This window comes from Canis lupus, chromosome 17, assembly GCF_011100685.1.
Source record: "Canis lupus familiaris isolate Mischka breed German Shepherd chromosome 17, alternate assembly UU_Cfam_GSD_1.0, whole genome shotgun sequence".
Classification (NCBI taxonomy): domain Eukaryota; kingdom Metazoa; phylum Chordata; class Mammalia; order Carnivora; family Canidae; genus Canis; species Canis lupus.
The window spans coordinates 5,534,920-5,552,129 of record NC_049238.1 but is presented as its reverse complement, the minus strand read 5'-3'; the positions used below and the strand labels follow the sequence as shown (position 1 = coordinate 5,552,129).

At 41.2% G+C, this 17,210-nt stretch overlaps 1 long non-coding RNA gene across 1 annotated transcript in view; it reads left to right on the top strand.

Moving 5' to 3' along the window:
* The first annotated feature begins 5,897 nt into the window (after positions 1-5,897).
* Positions 5,898-17,210, top strand: part of LOC119869811 — a 36,634-nt gene continuing 25,321 nt past the window's right edge. Inside the window, exons 1-2 of the long non-coding RNA XR_005372000.1 lie at positions 5,898-7,351; positions 7,936-8,093. This is a non-coding gene — a long non-coding RNA (uncharacterized LOC119869811). The remainder of the gene's footprint in view (positions 7,352-7,935; positions 8,094-17,210) is intronic.

The window sequence follows — 17,210 nt, the reverse complement described above, 5'->3', positions numbered from 1 at the left end:
CCCTTTAATTTCACCTTAATTGGGGGTTTTCTTACAGTTTGCATATCTTTCTCTTTCTCATGCCTTTCTCTTTTCTTTTTCTTCTACCATCTTACCCTCTCTACTTATTTATTTATTTTTTTTATGGACAATGTCACCACTTTCCTCAGCTTCAAGTACTGGCTCCCTACTTTGACTTCCAACCCTCTCTCTTCACCAAGGGCCTGTTTGCTGAACTCTAAAACTATATTTCCAAAGTGCCCACTGGACATGACCCCAGCAAAATTTTATAGGCACTTGGCGTTAACATGTCACAAGGGGAATTTTATAATATCTCCAAAATTGCTCTTCTCTTTGTATTCCGTATTTTAGCAAATGGCAGGACCTCTGTCCCCAGTGTTTAGCTGGAATCTTGGGCATTTCCTTGATCTCCTCACTATTGAATTTCTCACGTCAAGTGTTATCAAATGTGGTCAGTCCTCCCTTGCACATAACTCAAATTTTTGTTCCTTTTCTATTTGTACTTCCTTTGGGTTCTTCCTTTAGCATCTCTAATGCCTCTTAACTAAAATGTAGCCCAGCACTTTTAAAGTGCAAATCACCAGGAGATCTTGTTAAAGTGTGGATTTTGAAGGTCTGTGGTGGGACATGAGATTCTGTATTTCTGGTAAGTTCCCAGGTGGAGTGCTGCTGCTGGTCATGGACTACACCTAGATTAGCAGTGGTCCCAAAAAGTGATACCTTCCCTTGGGTCCTTCTCCCTCTGTCTTTTTATTCCCTCCCTCTCCCATTCTCTACCCTGACCATAGCACCTCCCTACATCTACAAGTCATTCTTTGCAGTGTTGACAATTTTCTAATTTCTTAAAGCACAAATATGGTAATATCATTGCCCTGTTTAAAAAGCTTTCATGGGGATTTCATTGTCTTCAGGACAAAGTACAAGCTCTGTCATGAATATGCAGGACGATTTTAATGACCTGAAATCCACCTGCTTTTTATTCTCCCCTGGTCTCTTAAGTCACAGAATATTTATGTACTTTGCTGTTGTTGTTAGAGAAACAGACTAAAGAATCTGTTGGATTCTCAGAGTGGCCTTTAATCTCAGAAAGGGGAATTACTACTGCCCTTTCTTGATGAGGAAATTTTATAGATGAAGAAACAAGACCCACACAGACTAGATAATTTCCTGTAGCTCATGAGACACAGATAGCTGTGGAGACTAGACTAGACCTTTGACCCTCCGAGTCCCAGTCCAGTGCTGATTGCTTGGAGCCCTACCACCTTTTGGTAGTGGGGTGGGGTCAGGGTCAGAATGAGATGTGGCCATGGGGAAGTGTGGTGGCTTAGAGCCACAACTACAGAGCACAGTGCTTTCGCTCCTTGAGATGCTTCCCCCCCATTTTGTCCTTCCCGGGGCGTGCTTTACTGTGCTATGTGCTCATGAGAAGAACCAGAAAAGAGAGAAGTTCTGACAGCATGGACTGTGTGTGGCTGGAAATGGTGACTAGAGAGTGAAGTGTCAAGACAGTGACCTTGAGCTACAGATGAAGGTGACCTGGCTACTGAGCCCTGGGAGAGAGCTGGAGGGGGTGGGAGGCCTTTCCAAGGAGTCCTGTGATGGATTTTTCCCACTATCTGTCAAATAACTCTGTTGGTCAAAGTTGGTCAGGGAAGCCAATTCCTGCCTGGTGTTAAAGGACACATTGAATTGTCCAGGGCTGGGCTGGGCTGTGATGTGGGAGGTGTTTGCCCAGCAGTGGGTTCATGATTATTTTTCATGGCTTTTGTGGATATGACTCTTTCATGGCACAGAAGGGTGCCTCAGAAGCCTTGTACTGGGTGCTCATTGAGGGGAGGCTTCCGTGGTCGCAGGTGGAGGTGAGTAGATGTGATAGGTGGCACCCATCAACATGAGAGGTATTATTATTATTATTATTATTATTATTATTGTTATTTACAAGAGGTATTTTTAAGTCATGTTGCCTCTCCTAAATCTACTCTGCATGGTGATTTATTTTCTTGTAATTTTCTAGGATGTTTTGTGGCTAATCCATTTCATAGACTAAACCGGAGTTTATAAAACATTTTCTATAAAGAGCCAGATAGTAGATTTTCAGCTTTGTGGGCCGTAAGGTGTCTGTCTTGACTACTCAGTGCTGCTGTCGGAGCATGAAGGCAGCCCATAGGCAATCTATAAATGAATGGGTGTGGCTGGGTGCCAAAAAAAGTTTATTTACAAAAACAGACAGCAGGCCCAATTTATCCCAACAGATTAAACAATCCTATAGAGCAAACCAACTTCGTGTGTAATTTGCTACATTGGTTGAAAAACAGAAAATGGATTTAACATATGTTGATTGGATTTCTCTGATGTGCATGTGACCGTGTATATCTATTTGGGTGATCTTTTAGAAGATTTCCATGGGAGTGCTAGTTTTAGTTTTGGCTGCTGTATGGAAACATCACCTCTGAAGATCAGTGTCGCTTCTTGTTTCTGCAGAAGACTTCAAAACCCGCCAGCAGAGCAAAGGGAGAAATATATGTTGACTTTCAAAGCTGCAAATTTACTATCAGGATTGTTCGTCTTTAAAGATACTGTTTTGACTCTCCAAAGACATTTTTTTAACGTCAAAATAAATAGCATTTGACATTTTAAAATATAATTAGTATTGAGCATTCGGTAGAGGGTGGGTAGGAGAAGCAGCTGGGCATGTGGAGGAGGAACGGTTTCTGGTATCCCCTGTTTATTACACTTTTGGAATGATGGCGAAAGGTGACAATGGCTGCCTCTTTGGGTCTGTTTAATCTCCAGCTGTGAACATGTGATTAATCATCTCTTGGACAACAAAAGACTCTTCCCAGGACCAGCAGTGATTTCCACGTGCTCACAAGGGCTTACGTACATGTTGTCCCAATGGCGCGTCAGCCCTAATGATGCATTCTCTGTGCTTGGCCACTTACAGGGAGCTCACTAAGAAGTCTCTGGACTTTCTGCTTCTATTGTTGACTTTGCAGCTAGTTTACTACCTTGGGTGGGTGTGCTCCAGGTTTTTCCTAAAAAAAATGAGGGAAATGGTACAGGTGAGTTTGCAGAGCTCTTTGAAATTTCAAATGCAAGTATTATCAACGTGTAAATTATTATAATTCTCTCTCAGTTGCTGCCTTCTATTTACAAACATCTGAGTATCTCCCTCCCAATTCTGGATGAGACGTAGAAAGGGCAATGAAATCAGCCTCAAAGTTCCAAAGGAAATGGGCGTTGCCTGAAATGTGGATAACTGGGAGTGCCACTTTCAGAGCATAAGAAAATGCAGGTTGTATCTGCTACTGAAGTTTCAGGTTATTTGGCTAAAATCTCTCCATATATGTATACGATTACATTTAACTCTGCTAATAAGTATTTTTCTTTTTTTTTTTTTTGCTAATAAATATTTTTCAATTGAAGTTATTTTTCAGAATCTTCATTCTCTATGGTTTGTTGGAATTGAAATTGCTTTAGAAAAAAATGATGTTTTATTTTTAACCAGGAGAAAGCATACCATGGCAAGAACATGAGATCTACCACTGGAATGCCATTTCCACCATTTTCAAAATGGATAGGGCTAGTTGAGAGCTGGCCTAACACTGTGGGGGTTTTCTGAGCTGCTTTCCATCATGTGCTTGGTGAAATGTGGCAAAGCATATGGAAGGCTGGTGATTCATCTCTGTGTAAGATTTCCTGGGGAAAGCTGAGATGCATTCATTGCAGAGTTCCCCCCCACTGTACCCTGGTGAAGCTTTTGCTTTAATGGAACAATAATTAACTCTACTTCAGATTTTCAGAGCATGATCCTAGAAATGTTTTCTAAATGAATGTCTCCCTCATTGTTTTGTCTTTGTGTGGCCCCATCTCTTTTTTATAGTTTCACTTATACGGGTCCCACCCTATCCTGGTAGCTGGGGAGGCATATTTTAGCTTATGTAGTTGGTGATATTGTCATGGGTCAGAGGGCACTGCCCCACGTGTCTGTAACAGTGTAAGTGTCCCTGACTGGGGTGGGGGGGAGCATTGTAAAGTCAGGGAGAATATTTCAACAAATAGATGGCAGTATGTAACTTGGTGATGGTGGAAGGTAAATATTTAGGCAATAGAAGCTGTTGATTGCAAGAACTAATTTTGTGGGAGGCCGGGGTCAAGTGTATGTACTAACAATCTTTGATTTATCAGCATTATTCAGAAATTGAGCTTAATTTACAAAATGCTAAGTGGTTGTGTTTGTTCTTCCCTTGGAGAGTATATCTTGCACGTTTGACTTCAAAGCATCAATGCTATGACTGGAAGAAGCTTGAGATATGGATGCTTTTCATAACAATGTTAAAATGTGGAAAATCAGAAAGTTTTTCTTTAGTCTGCTATATTTAAACATTTATCTGACATCCATATAATGGAAAATGCTGAGCCATTGGGAATTAGTTTATTTAGTTTGTTTAATTTTAAACTATTAAAATGCCTAACCTCAGAAAAAGGACACTATTTTACACAGTTAAATGAAAAACAGTCAGAATATAAATAGTAATATGTTATAGTCCCATTTCTTTAAATCTATCTGAAATATTAGGTTGAGCCATATGAAAGTGCTATTTTGTCAGATGATGTCAAAATGGTTTGATACTAGCAATTTCAGATGGTTCAGATAGAAGAGAAAACCCACATTAACACACACCACAGATACACACGTACATACATGCCACACGTGTACGCAGACAATACACACACCTATACGTACACGTGGAAGATAATTGCCAAAAGTTCTGGATGGCAATTACAGGCAATTTAAAACTTTTTTCTTTCTTGTTTTTAATTTATACTTTCTTTTTTAAAATTTTTTTTTAATTTTTTAATTTTTTTAAAAATTTATACTTTCTAGAATGAATGTGGATTACCTTTCAATAAGAAATGGAGAAAGACAATTTTTCTAGATGCTCCAGAGGCAGAACCTTTCATTGTGGCGAGGTGTTGAGGTTCAAGCTTCATCTACATTGTTTGTCAATAGAAGATTTGAGGATTTTTGGTCTCCGGTCTCCAGAGTTCTTTAGAAATGATCATATTTGGTGAAAATACCTACCTTACTCATCTATTCTCTTCCCCAGTAAATTCCCCCAGCTAATCTGTGAGATCTCTTTTTGTGTAGAAGCATTTGACATTCCATAGGTGCTCAATAAATATTTGTGAATGAATGAGTGAATATATGAAGGGGAGCGTAGTGAAATAATCATTGTTAATACATTCTGCAATTTCGCTGATTTCCTCTCAGTTGTGAACTGACCCGATCTTCCCAAAGAATAAGATGTGCCTAACTGTAAGTCCACACACACACAATGCTGATAGGAAAGCAGTCAGTTAAAAAAGACAAAAATGAAAACACTGGATCGCCTCTACCGAATTGGTCTAGACATACCTTCGCGATTCTCTTGGATAGATTATAAAATATCTGGGTGAGAATCTTAGCACATTATACATTCCTGGAAGAGGTCGGAATCCCTGGCCCTGTAACATGCAGGTATTTCTGAAGCAGCTTGACCTGTAGGCCTGTTGTTTTTCCTCTTCTTCTTCCTCTTCAAGATTGACTTCAGTGCCCAGGTTCCCTTGAGGTGGCTACCCACTTGTATTTTGCAGTGAGAGGAGGATGGAAAAACTGGGAGAAAGAAGGAAAGGAGGAAAGAAAAGAGGGAGGGAGGGGCAGAAACAGAGGGACAGGGACAGAGGGATTTTCAGTCATGTGGGATCATTCATTCGTCTTCTTAGCAAATGTTTATTAAAAATCTCCCAAGAGGATATTGATCATTTACCAGCTGACACGGTCAGTGGGGCATTATTTCCATCCTGTGATTACCTCTAAGTGATGCATGCCAACTTAGATGGGTTCTGAGCCTCTGAGTAGAGCGTGTCCCGAAATTAACTTGAATAACCTAATTTCTACCTTCCCGCCGATCTGTTCTTACACACTGTGCAAAGGGCAAAACAGAAGTGAAACAAGAGAGATTAACAAGGTCTGTGCCAGCTGTTAGAGGAGAAGTCATTGTTTGTCTGCATTTAAGGAGAAAAGGACACTATTTGGCAGCATGGGGTGCCTCGGAGTCGCTGGAGCTAATGATCATCCTGAGAATTGAGCTGTGAGGCGAGTTGCCCATTGACCGGCCCTGACTGCTCTCGCTGACAGGTGCTAATGGGAGGGGGCAGGACACAGCTGCCTGAACAGGAATCCCATTATCCTTTGCTGGGTATTGATTCACCCTGTGGGATGTTTCCTTTCTGGCTGTGTTAATTTTCAGAGTGCACATTTGCCTCTTTCTCAGCAGAGAGAGAGAGCGAGAGAGAGAGAGAGAGAAAGAGCGTCAGAGGTGCTCGGGGCAAACGTAATGGGCCCTGCCTTCCAGTCTGCAGAGGTTGTGTCTGTGGGGATGTGGGCTCCTCTAATTACAGTGCCTGCTAGGGGACGGGGTTGCAAGAATAGCTTTGCCACTAATATAATTGCCCTGAGGTGCATAGCAAATTAATCTAATGACACAAGGTGCATTTTGAAAGTTGTCCCCCCCCCATCTGTAAACAGTAGTTCTCATTTTCGACTTGACGTTTTTTGCACAGAAAATCCAGGAAGTGATCCAGCAGTTGGAATCCGCGCCATTGACAGTCATCTGAACATTTTCACTGTCTCTTTTGTTTACACACAGGCCTTCTAAAAACCTTCAGGGATAATTTAGAAGTGATCTTCGCCTTTGGCCACGCTCTGTGGTCTGCTGGTTTGTGCTGAAGGGCAATAGGTGGGTGGGGTGGGGTGGTTATAAGGAAAATTGCTGAAAATAATGTTTAAAGATGTCTTCTTATTGCAGGTAAATCATGGCAGATTGCACGTTGAAGAACACAGGCGGTGGACACAATGCTGAGAACCCAGGGGGGCGTCTCGGTCACCTCACTGGCCCTGCTGGGCCTCAGCCAGCCCGAGGCGTGTACAGAACGTCTGCCCGTTAAAGGAGTTTCCCTGACTTAGAGCAAAACCCTGCATTCCTGCCAAATGTGGGCACGTGTGTGTGCGTGCGTGTGTTATGCCTCATGACAGTGGCATTTTAGGCACATTTACATACTTGGGCAATCAGTTTAGTTCATAGATTACTCCGATTTCTGTCATCTCCCATGTCCTTGCTTTGTCGTGATGCAGGAGCTGCATGAGGCCTTACCTTGGAAGGGACTCCTGTCCCATGGCCACTGTGGATTCCCAACCTCCGCCCGCCCGGTGCTCCGGGAGCCCTGGCCTCAGTGTTGTGTTCCTGTCTCTGAACTGCTTAGGGCCATAGGCTTCTTCAGTCCCTTTGCTTCTCCTCCCCTGGGACAGGTGAGACAAAGCAAGCAGGGAGTGGGGTGGGGGGGCTCTTCTAGTGTTCCCTAGAAGTAGATTTCTAGCACCGTTCATAGTGCTCTAATGAGAAAATTTTATTTCAGAGGTTTAAGCCAAAGGGAAAAGACAAGATAGGGATGAACAGGATTCTCAGAACGATGGTGTGATCCTTCCCCCACAGCAAGTTCAAAACATGTTATATTCCTTACTTCATGACTTTGTAGAAGAGCTCTGCGGTCACCTGGTGGTAGCAGGATAGCTCATTTGATAAGATAGGCACTGAGGGCGTGGAGTTTGTCTGTTCAAGAGCCAGAGAGGAACTTAGGCCTGGATTTGGTAAAAAATATCTAGAACTTGGTTGAGACAAGAGGCTGCATCCTTTTTTTTTTTTTTTTTTTTTTTATGCATTGTATTTCTCTGGGTATACACGTAATTATGTAGCTTTTGTAGGAAATTTAAAAATATAAAAAATGACAATCATCCATAATTCTGCTATTTAGAAATAATAACTGTCATTACTATTTTGATAATTTCTGCCCATTTCTAATTGTGTGATTTTGTATCCTTTTGATCATTTGCAGTTTTGCCAAAAACACTTCCCCACAGCATTAAAAACTCTTTGAGGATGTAAGTGCCCAAAGACGGGGTAATCTTCAGGGCAAGGAGGGACACCGAGTGAGGGAGTACATCTCCACAAACCTGAAGCATCGTGGATGGAGGGATGAGTCCTCCAAAACAGGTAGGAAACCCCAATGGGTGTCTTGCTGACATTTAGGAGGGCTCTTCCTCCTTCTGATTTTTTTAAAAGGATTAGAATCCACAGATTCAAGGAGTGTAACATGTCCCAGGAAAAACAAATTCAGTAAAAAAGTTATTAAAGTTAGCAGAGAAAATTCTCTGGCACATTTGGGAAAATCAGCTTATCTCTTGGAGGGAAAGGGGCATGATATCCCTAAACCTTTCTATAGCACTCAAATGTGAAAGGTAGTGGGACAGTGTGTACTAAGTTCTTAGAGATGAAAATGTGACTTAACATTTTATCGGCAAACCAGCAGCTATCAGGTAGAAAGACAACAGACAGGTCTTCTTAGGCATTCAGGAATTCAGGGAATATGGTCCTCAGTAGTCCTTCTGGAAAAAAAAATAGCTGCAAGATAATAAGCTGGAGGATGAAGGGGAAGGAGAAGGTAAGATGGGAAGGAGGAGGAGGAGGAGATTGGGAGAGCAAGGGAGGATGGAGGCGGAGGGAAGAAGGGGGAGTTAGGATGGGGTGGAGGATGGAGGAGAAGGGAGGAGGGGGAGGTTGGATGGGTGGATGGGAGGGAGAAGAGAGGGAGAAAGGAGGGAGGATGTGAAGGAGGAGGGAGGATGTTGGGAGTGGGAGTGAGGGAAAGAGGAGAGAGGAGGGGGTTTGGGAGGAGGCAGAGGGTGGAAGGGAGATAATGTAGATAATGTAGAAAGGATAACTTTAATGGAAGCGATGGTGATGTACCAAGGAAATGCAAATAAAAATAAAGCAGAGCTGTTAAATCCGTGTCTAGCCAGATTTCACCCAAAGCAAAAACTCTTAAACAAAGAGAAATCCAATATAATGATGAAGCTTACAATCCACAGTGAAGATCTATCCTGAATATTCATGCACCAAATGTGAAAAAAAAATCATTAAAAAAAGAAGGAAGTAAGAAGGAAGCAAAATGAAAACACAAGGGAATGAGTAAACAGTCCTTTAGCTTTCCTAGATCGTGACCTATCAAATAAGTGAAAACAAGGAAACACATAGAAAATCAAATGATAATCATAAGAGACAAAACAGCGGGTACGTATTGATTGATCCTGTGATGAGCCACAAAAAAAACAAAAAACAAAAAACAAAAAACGAGTTTCTGAAAGTAGCAGGAGTTCAGGCCTTATCGGATGACAAGGCTGTAGAAGCCAGCAGTGAGCCCCGGGGCACACACAGCGGGTGACCTTGCCTGGATTCCTTGGCCCTTTGGTTTATCAGTGGGACTCCAGGTGTGTATGGGGGGCAGTGCCCCCACTGCAAACAATCACACAGAATGCATTTGGGCCAGGGCCACCACGTGACACATCTGGCAGGTCAGGTATAAGCCCAGGGTTCTGGAAAACCCTTGGTTTGCAGATACAGAGCTACCCCTTGTTTTCCACTTTTATTTTCTTCCTGCTCCCTGCTTGGAAAGCAGATGTGACACCTGGAGGGAAGATGAAAAAACACAAGGAAAAAGGCCTATATAGTTACTTTGTTTATCAAGACCCACAAAATGGACACCACTCATGGCCCACATCACAGATCTAAGGCTGAGTCAGCCTGCTGGTATGGGGCCACCTCACTGTCAGAGACACCTAGCGAACACCAATCCCAACCGTCCAGCAGCTTCCGCTGGCTTACTTGGCCCTAGAGGGTAGGACCTGCTAGACTTCTCAGGAAAGCCCTGACCTCCTTGCCAGTCATGCCTATTTCTGCTTGTCTCTCTTAATTCTCTATAAAACTCACTCTTGCCCAAAATCCCCGAGGAGGAGGGTTTCCAAGGTATTGTTTTCCTTGAATAAAGGACATTCAACTCCTTACTGAATTGTTCTAGTGTTGTCACTTGACGGTGCTAAGGTGAGTGCTGAGTCCCTGCATGCTAGGGCTCACCTCTGCTGAAGAAGACGGGAGGGGCTGCCTCTGGAAGGGCCAAACATCCCCTATCTCTGTGTAAGGCACTGGAGTTCTCTATTATTGCAATTAAATGATAACTGATAGAATAATCTGATGTAAAATAAATCCCCCTATAACTCAGAAATGGGAAAAAATAGAAACCGAACTCTGAAATAGAAGAATACTAGGAAATAAGTAACATGAAAATGATTATTTCAGATTTTTCTGATAAAAATGATGAGCTAGGTACCCAGATTGACTCTCTTTTTCTAAATATTCTAACTAAATATATTAAAGGAAATGTCTTTTTAAAAAAAGTTTTATTTATTTATTTATTTATTTATTTATTTATTATTTATTTATTTATATATTTGTTTGAGAGCGAGAGCAGGGGAAGGAGCAGAGGGAAAGGGAGAAGCAGATTCTCTGCTGAGTTAGGAGCCTCATGTGGAGCTCAGTCTCAGGACCCTGGGATCATGACCTGAGCCAAAACCAAGAGTCAGATGCCTAATTGACTGAGCCACACAGGTGCTCCTAAAGAAAACATTTTAAATGCACTAATGAGTTGGTAGAAAAATAAGCTATTTTTTTAGGCTAGAAAAATGAGGGAGAAAAGCAAAAAAAAAAAAAAAAACTTAAGTCAAATCCTACAGATGAACTTTCCCCCAGGGTATCTCCAAAGCTGGTGGATTTGAGTTTTCATTTAACAGCATGGGGCACTAGAAATAGGAGACCTGGGTCCCCCAAGATGGGTCGTATAGTAGGAAGGCCTTCTCTCATAAATCGGGGACCTAAAAGGACATGCATTCAAATGTTAAGGGTGAAACAAAAAAATAAACCTTTCCACACATTCACATACCAGTCTTGGATCTGAATAAGAGGAAAAGAGGGCTCATGGGGTAAGCTAGGTAGGATTAAAAAAAAAAAAAAAAAAGGAACAGGCCTCAGTTGAGTTTGTAGCTGAAATTTCCTCCCTCTGGGTGGTTCCCAAGAACTCAACATAGACATTCAAATTGGAATGATCTCTGAGTGATACTGTCCTGGGGCAGCTAGTAGAAAGAGTGCAAATTCTCCATGGAGGAATTCCAACTTTTTCCCAGCCCTCAAAGGATTCCTACTTGTAAAATCCCAAGAAGAAGGATAGCATTAATAGTGGAAATATCAGAACAAAGAAAGAAGCCACTGGAAGAAGGGAAGTAGAAGAAACAACAGGATGGAACTACAAGGTCAAGATCTGTAGTTTTTTTTTCCTTTATTGCTAGAGACTCATTAGGAACCCAGAGGTTTCAGATACTTTATGGAAACAGAAGCACAAGGTACACCTGTAGAGAAGCAGGATGCATTTAAGTGCCTGTGGAATTAAACCATCTCCACTACCAATACATAGACCAGTGTTTGTGGTCAGGAGCAGTGTGCAGCGGCAGGGAAAGTTCACCTGGGAAGGCACCTGTGCCTCCTAAACTGGGCCATGTTCCCTGAATGTTTCCCTTCACCTTGCAAGAACAAAATACCCAGATCATCTTGAATCCAAATGTCCTTCCGGGGATTGTGTGTACACGAAAATCTCCGGCGCTTTGTTCAAAAGCGTGTGTCTTGCTCCTGGGTGAAATAACAAGAGGATGGTAGCTTTAACACCATCCCTTTTTTTGTATTGGTTCTTTATGGCTCAAGTTTTCCTGTCTGTAAGATAACAAGGTGGAATGAAGCAGTCCTTTAATTTCTATCCATCTCCAACATTCTGAGATTTTTGCAATTGTTCCGTAATGTCTAGAATAATTTCTCAAACATCACAGACCCTTGAAAAGTGGGGCTGTGTTAATTCTAAGAGAAGTGAGTAGACTGAGCAAGTCTTAGGGGAAGAAGCCATGACTGCCCAGGACAGGATCCCAGGTCAGTTTCCAGCTGTGATATTTAAGAAGTGGGATTTATTTCCAAGATGATATTTCTGAGATGAGCATGGCCCTGGGATATAAGGGGTTACAATGTTTCTTGAAATTTGTAGTTATAAAAATGAAAATAACAAGATGGGAGCAAGGGTAGGAGGGGAAAAAAAAACTTCAAAGTAAGTTTGGAAGACAAGAAGAAAACTTGAAAAAAACCCTACAAGAAAAAAAATTAAATTATTGAAACACTATGAAAAGAAGATGAATACATTATGGTGCAAAAAATAAACCTGAGAAGCAAGCTATTTTTTTAGCTGGAAGTGCATGGGAGAAACAACTAGATTCTTAGACAGCAACAGGTCATTTTAGTAAAAATTCAGTTTAGTAAAATTCTATCACGGAATCTATGCTGGTCTTGCAAGACCTCTAGTGAAACCAATTCAGGTATAAATCCTTAATCAGTAAGTCAAATGTGGGTTGTCGTTCAGTGTGGTGTAGCAAGGTTGTGGATCGGTAGAGCTCGACGTAGGTGTTACACCAAGTAGAAAGAGCTTTTGGCAGGAGCATCCGGGCACCTTCTCAGAAGTTGGAGCGCCCAGCCTGTGGAACGCCCCGTTGGGCCTTCACCTCCCCTGCCATCTCCTACCGTTTCAGCGTGATTCAGGCGATGTGCGAGACTAAGGTCTAGTACTGGATACCTTCTTGTGTAAGACGTGTGTGAGAACCGCTCGTGTGTCAGGTCACAGTGTTTTCACAATGACGCTGTGGGAGCAGGCATCCTTATCTTATCCTTCTTTCGTGGTCCAATACGAGGGTCAGGTAAGCGAACCGCTGAAACTACCCCGGAAGGGGCAAGGCTAGCAATTACAAAGGAGGTCGTTTTGATTTGGAAAAGTCATTTTAAAAATTAAAGATGGGGGTGTTTCCCTTGGACAATGGAAAACGTGAATTTGAGGAAAATCGGGACCATTACAGTAATGTTCTGCAACCAGTTATTGCCATTGGGCTCATTCCAGTCTTTGGGGGTGAATGATTTACTGCCATGAAGCAAAGGATTTTGTATCTGCTCTATGGATTTTGTGTTAGCACTCCTTTTTCTCTGCCTTCCCCTTATCTCCCCCTCTGCATAAGGCCTGAACCCCCAGACCTGGGCCACAGGTCCCTAAGTGCCTCTCCCTCTCAAGACTCTCTCATTACACTTTGGGTTGTCATTGGTTTAATGTCCTCCTAACACATTAGGCCTCCTAATTTGTCAATGGCCTCCCCCCTTCATCCCCATTTCTTAGCAGCTCTCTGTTAAGTTACGCTTTTTATCAAGATCCTTCATAAATGCACCACAATCCGTAGTTCCGGGTTAACAGTCCACAGCTCTCCATCTACTATAATCTAATAATGTATGTCAGTCACTTTTTAAGTGCTTTATAAATTAACCTGTTTAATCCACATAGTAGCCCTAAGCTATAGATTCTATTTTTATCTCCATTTCATGATGAGAAGACTGAGACCAAGAATAAGTCACTTGCTGGAGGTCATTTAGCACGTGTATGTCAAAGTCAAGACGTGAAGCCTAGAACCATTATCACCACGCCCTTATTCCCAGAGATTATTCAACCCGGCTCCATGTGTCCTCACTACACTCCATTCTACAATACAGTTCAATGCTTCTGGCATTGGCACACCGCTTTACCATTCACACAATTATCTTCATGTACATCCCCTCCCCCATTTGATCTCTTATTGGGCCTTTAAGATAAATATTAACTCCATTTCTCCCCCCCAGGGAAGAAACTGAGTTTTTAGGGATGTGTTCCTGGTTATAGGGCAATGCCATCAGGTCTCAGAGTTCAGAATATTGTACTTCCGTCTAATGAAAACCTCCATCCTATGACCAGTCAGGTTTTAGGGAGAGGTCATTCAGAGCATCGGATCTGGAAGGACTGGCTTGAAGCAGAAGCCCGTGTGTAAAAACAATATGGAAGCATGCATTCTTGAAATGTGAAAATCAATGCTGAAGTGAAGGCAAGTGGACTTGAAGGCTGAGGGTACTGAACACAAAGTGACAGAGCAAAAATTTCATTGCTTTTTGGTGACAAATATGCTAGACTAGCGAAGCAATGCATTCCATCTTCCAAATGCAAAAACCAGTTTTTGGGAACCATTGTTAGAAGATAGACTGTGTGTGTGTGTGTGTGTGTGTGTGTGTGTGTATGCGCGTGTGTGTATGTGTTGGCAGTCAAGGACTCTGAGGACCACGTCCTCGGCATTTCATTGGGAAGTGAGGACTTCTGAGGAATGTGCTGACCACCCTTGGGTCTACACCCTGGACTTGAGCTGCAGCCTCCAGCTGGCTTCCTCCCCTCCAGCCAGGCTGTCCTTGCTCCCTCAGTCGGGTTGGCCCCCAGCCCAAACCCCGCAGTCTATCTTGAAACCAAGTGACCTCCTTTCAGTCCTGACCAAGTTATTCCTCTAATTCCCACCCAAAGTTTTACATCTATGTTCCAGTCCCTGCCTCTACATGTGTAAATCATGAATTTACCACCGCCAAGGGTCACTGTTTAATGTTGTCCATCCTTTTTTTTTTTTTTAAATTGTATTTATTGATTCATGGGAGACACACAGAGAGAGGCCAAGACACAGGCAGAGGTAGAGGCAGGCTCCATGGAGGAATCCTGATATGGGACTTGATCCTGGGACTCCAGGATCACACCCCGGGCTGAAGGCAGACGCTCAACCACTGAGCCCCCCAGGGGTCCCAATGTTGTCCACCCTTAACATCATTTGTTTTAGCTTTACATTTCAGAAATCCTACTGTAAGTCTCCGTATTTAATGGTGAAATTTAGATCCGCTTAATAAAATATGAAAATTAGACCTTCCCACCCCCCCAAAAAAGGTAGCAAAGGAGATGATCGCCAGGTGTAACTTGACTTTGGCTTTGCATCGAAAGAGCGACAGGGACCCTGTTTACTAGGGACCCCCATGTGCAAGACTTGGGCAACTATCCTGTAGATCTCTGACACAGGCAGGGAATTGCTACTTAGGAGTTCATAATAAAGGTAGAAAGTTGTAAGCACAGCTAAGATGTGGCTAATTTTGAGAAAGCTTTGGGAAATTGCATGGAAAGGGGGCCTTCTTTGTGTTTATGTTCATGAGGAACATCGGTGTGTAGTATTTTGTAACGCCTTCATCTGGGGTGGAATCACAGTGATGCTGGCCTCCTAAAATGAGTCAGGATGTGCCCTTTTTTTGTTAGGAAAGAGTTTGTGCACAATGGATATAGTTTTTTCCTTGCATGTTTGTTAGAATTCACCAACAAAGCTGTCTGAAGCTGGGATTTCATTTGTGGGAAAATTTTTCAGCTGTAAATTTGATTTCATCTATAATTTGTAGACTTCAAATGGAGGACTTTATCAAAATGAATCTTGAGTATTCTTTCTCCTCTCATTTCAGTGCTGATAATTTTTATCTTTCAAGAAATTCTTTCAATGTCATCTATATTGTTGAATTTATTGTGAAGTTATTTACAATATTTCTTTATTTTCTTTTTCTTTTTTTTAAGATTTTATTTATTTATTCATGGGAGACAACAGACAGACAAGCAGAGACACAGGCAGGGGGAGAAGCAGGCTTCCTGCAGGGAGGCCGATGCAGGACTCGATCCCAGGACCCCGGGATCATGCCCTGAGCCAAAGGTGGATGCTCAACCACTGAGCAACCTAGGATCCCCCACCCCCATTTTCCAGATGTAGAAAGAAAATCTACAGTGTGGTCTGTATTTTTGTCTGTAGTATTGATATTCCACATGTTCTCTATGTTCTGGTCATTCTGGCTAGAGATTTATCAGTTTTACTGATGTTTTCATGAACCAGTTTTATAGTTCCACTGATTTTTTAATTTCTTCTTTTTTTTCAATATTACAGATTTCTGCTTTAAAACATCATTTCCTCTTGTCATTTGAGTTAAATTTGTTCTTCTAGTTTCTTGAGGTAGGAAATGAGATGATGGATTTGATTTAGGACTTCTAAATAAGCATTTAATGCTACAAAGTTTTCTTTAAACATCGCTTTGGCTGAAAGCGCAATGGTGAATTTCTAACATGTCGGTTTTCAATTTTCATTCAGTTCAAAGTGTTTCCTGATTTCTCTATAATTTCTTTTTTGACTCCTAGGTTATTTGTAAGTATGTAATGAGATTTCCAAGTATTTGGGAATGCTCCAGATATCTTTCTAGGACTGATTTCTGGACTAATTCCACTGTGGTTAGAGAAGTTACTTTGTATGATTTTAGTTCTCTTAAAATTCTTAAGACTTATTTTATGGCTCATCATATGATTTATCTTTTGAAAGTTCCGTGTGTGCCTCAAGAGCATATTGTTAAGTGGAGTGTCCTATGAATATCCATTAGGTCAGTTTGGTTGATGGTTTTGGTCAGGCCTTCTATATCCTTAATGATTTTTTTTAAATCGCTCTATCAGTTACTGAAACGAGTTGTTGAAATCTCAAACTATGATTGTATGTTTGTCTATTTCTCCCAATTTTGTAAGTTTGTTTCATGCATATTGAAGCATTTTTATTATGCCCCTATACCTTTAGGATTTTTGTAGTCTATTGTTACTGTGTGTACCTATGCATCTTGGATAATAGTCTTTATTTTGAAGTACTAATTTGATATTCATATAGCTGCCCCATATTTCCCTTAATTACTGTTGGAATTTGTACTTTTTTATCCTTTTACTCTTAATCTTTGTTTATATATGTTATTTATATTATTTAGATTATTACAGAATATAATTACATCTTTTTTCACCCTTTAATCCAATCTAACAATCTTTACCTTTTATTGGGAAGTTTTGTCTACCTACATTTATTGTAATAATAGACATGTTTCAGATTAAATCCATTCCTTTGCTATTTTACCATCTTGTTGTTTTCTTGCTTGCTGCCTTTTGTGGACTCATTGAATTTTCTAATGGTTCTATTTTATCTTTACTGTTGGATTAATAGTTGTTCCTCTCATTTTGTTTTCTAGTAACTGCTGCTGCAGTTAATATTATATAATTTTAATGTATCGTAGTCCATATTCAAATAATGTTTTACCATGTAGTTTTAGTGTAAGAATTCTATTAAAGTGTACTTCCAATTACACTTCTTTTCCTTTGTGGCATTATTTTCATACTTTCTACTTTTATTATATGCCACAAAACACAAAATACATTTTTATTCTAATTGTTATTCTTATTATTACTTTAAAAAGTCACATCTTTTTGTATGTTAAAAAATAATTAGAATGTATTTTTATAGCCATCTACTTATTTAC